General features: G+C 38.5%; 1 pseudogene; it reads left to right on the top strand.

The window, feature by feature from the left end:
• Nucleotides 1-464: 464 nt before the first annotated feature.
• Nucleotides 465-1,566, top strand: LOC110584245 (annotated as a pseudogene).
• The last annotated feature ends 1,956 nt before the right edge of the window (nt 1,567-3,522 follow it).

Here is a 3,522-nt window from a genome sequence, read left to right as displayed (position 1 = left end):
AATTAAAAATTAAAATCCCCTTTTCAGTTACTACTCATCAATATGATCTTAGTTATTAAGATGATTAATGCTGTATGTCAACTTGGCTAGGCTATGGTGCCCACTTAGTTGGTCAAACAGCAGTCTAGATGTTGCGGTGAAGGTGTTCTTCTTTTAGATAAGATTTAACATTTAAATCAGTTGACTTTAACAAAGCAGATCATACTTCATAAAACGGTTGGGCCTTATCTAATCAGTTGAAGGCCTAAAGAGCAGAGTCTTGAGGTTTCCAAGGAAAAATAAAATTTGCATCAAGATTGCAAGATAGAAACCCTGCTGCTCTTCAGAATTCAGGCTCAAGACTGCAAGATTGTTCGCGGCAGCCACCCCCTTCCACACGATCACGCTGAGCTAGTACCCGGGCCTGGAATCGGCTGCAAACTCAGCTGCGCCTGCCGCCTGCCGCCTGCCCCCGCCTCTGGACCATGGACGCCCGCAAAGTGAGCGAGCTTTGGGCCTTCGTGAAAATGTGTAAGCGGGACCGAGCGTTCTGCACACCGAGGAAATGTGCTTCCTGCGGGAGTGGGTGGAGAGCATGGGGGGTAAAATACCACCTGCCACTCATAAAAAAAAATCAGAAGACACTATCAAGGAAGAAAAAACAGTAAGAAGGCGGAGGAAAACATAAAGACAGACGAACCATCAAGTGAGGAAAGTGATCTAGAAATTGACAATGAAGGTGTGATTGAACCAGATACTGATGCCCCTCAAGAAACGGGAGATGAAAATGTAGAGATAACCGAGGAAATGATGGATGAGGCAAATGATTAAAAAAGTGGCTGCCACTGATGCCCTAAATAATGGTGAACTACAGAAAGCCATTGACTTGTTCACAGATGCCATCAAACTGAATCCTCGCTTGGCCATTCTGTATGCCGAGAGAGCCGGTGTCTTCATCAAATTACAGAAGCCAAATGCTGCCATTCGAGACTGTAACAGAGCTATTGAAATAAATCCTGATTCAGCTCAACCTTATAAGTGGCGAGGGAAAGCACACAGACTTCTGGGCCATTGGGAAGAAACAGCACATGATCTTGCCCTTGCCTGTAAACTGGATTACGATGAAGACGCTAGTGCAATGCTGAAAGAAGTTCAACGGAAGGCCCAGAAAATTGCTGAACATCGGAGAAAGTATGAGCGAAAACGTGAAGAGCGAGAGATCAAAGAATAGAAAGGGTTAAGAAGGCTCGGGAAGAACATGAGAGAGCCCAGAGGGAGGAAGAAACCAGATGACAATCAGGAGCTCAGTATGGCTCTTTCCCAGGTGGCTTTCCTGGGGGAATGCCTGGTAATTTTCCTGGAGGAATGACTGGAATGGCAGGGGGGATGCCTGGAATGGCAGGAATGCCTAGGCTCAATGAAATTCTTAGTGATCCAGAGGTTCTCGCAGCCATGCAGGATCCAGAAGTTATGATGGCCTTCCAGGATGTGGCTCAGAACCCAGTGAATATGTCAAAATATCAGAGCAATCCAAAGGTTATGAATCTCATCAGTAAATTGTCAGCCAAATTTGGAGGTCAAGCATAATGCCCTTCTGACAAATAAAGCTCTTGCTGAAGGAAAAGCAACGATCACCTAATGGATGTCGCAATAATACAAACCAGTGTACCTCTGACCTTCTCATGAAGAAAGCTGGGGTGCAGTGAAAAGAACCCCTACCCCTCTGCCCCACATGCAACTGAAACATTCTATAGTGGTTTGCCATTAGGGTATTCATTCAGATAATGTTTTCCTATGAGGAATTATAAACTTTAAACACTTTTTAAACCTTAAAAATATTTAAAAACATATTAAAAGTGTGTGTTAGTCCCTACATTTTTCTTAAAAAAAAAAAATGACTGCAACATTGATTTTTACCTATTTTCCAATCTGCCAAGTTACCTCACAGGTTTTACACATGCCAGCCCCCAAAATCAAAATCTTGTGAACCAATTATTTAAAATCACTCTCCTCTGTGCGTGTGTGTTGATTTCCTATTATTATATATTACATATAATATTACATGTACATGTAATATATGAACACAGTTAAGTATGTATTTGTCCTATATTATTAATATATATAGTAAGATATATACAGAATATACAATAAGATATATAATGGTCTTAAATAACAGAGCACACATATATAACATATATATAATATATAATACAATATAATATGACAGAATAATATATATTATTAGTTCTGTATCTTTGGAGAACTCAGAATCATACAGTTATAAAATCAAGGAATACTGGGTCAAGGAGCCTGTGGTTCTTGAACTCTTATTTCAAGGGATGTACTCTTTTCGGTCACTGGCTCTATTCCTATATACTTCATAAATCCTAGCAGACTAGCCAAAACTCAAGGCAAAATTGCAGGTAATAACAGAATAAATTAGAAATTCAAAATTTACTTCTTAGGTAGCTAATAAAACTAGTTCTCCTTGTTGAATGAACTTACCAATTCATTCAAATTGGCTGATTTATGTTAGGGAGAAATCAGTCAAATAACTTGATGACCAAGAAGACCAGTCATCTCTTTTCCCCTTATTTAGATGCCAACATATTGATATACATGTAAATATAAAATCAATGTATGGTTACATCAGTGATGAAAAAAATCACGAGTATTTCTTAGACAATAGCCAACAGTCCATAAATAAATCCATATCAGAATCACCTGAAGTATCTATTAAGAGATAGGTAGACCACTGGTCCCATCTGAGCCTTACTAAATCAAATATTTTGGAAGGGACTTAAGAATTTATTTGACAAACATCTCAGGACACTCTTATGTACTCTTAAAATTTAAAAACCGCTGATCTTTAATAGTTCTTAAATGTACCTGAAATTGATCATATTCTGTTTTTTTGTTTGCTTGTTTTTATTTATTTATTTTCCTTTTTTTTCTTTCTTTCCCTTTCTTTTCCCCCGGTTTCAGGTCTCTTTTGATTTGTTTAGTGTATATTTTTCTGGGGTCATTGTTATCCTGTTAGCATTTTGTTCTCTCATTCATCTATTCTCCTCTGCACAAATGACAAGACGGAAAAAATCACCTCAAAAAAAGGAACAAGAGGCAGTCCCGACTGCCAGGGACATAATCAATACGCACATTAGTAAGATGTCGGAACTGGAGTTCAGAATGACGATTTTAAAGCTACTAGCTGGGCTTGAAAAAAGCATGGAAGATATTAGAGAAACCCTTTCTGCAGAAATAAAAGAACTAAAATCTAACTAAGTCGAAATCAAAAAGGCTATTAATGAGGTGCATTAAAAAATGGAGGCTCTAACTGCTACGATAAATAAGGCAGAGGAAAGATTTAGTGATATAGAAGACGAAATGATGGAAAATAAAGAAGATGAGAAAAAGAGAGATAAACAACTACTAGATCACGAGGGCAGATTTCGAGACATAAGTGATACCATAAGATGAAACAATATGAGAATAATTGGGATCCCAGAAGAAGAAGAAAGAGAGAGAGGGGCAGAAGGTACATTG

This window comes from Neomonachus schauinslandi, chromosome 2 (genome assembly GCF_002201575.2).
Source record: "Neomonachus schauinslandi chromosome 2, ASM220157v2, whole genome shotgun sequence".
Classification (NCBI taxonomy): Eukaryota; Metazoa; Chordata; class Mammalia; order Carnivora; family Phocidae; genus Neomonachus; species Neomonachus schauinslandi.
The sequence above is the reverse complement of the archived record's forward strand: the minus strand, read 5'-3'. Positions and strand labels throughout refer to the sequence as shown.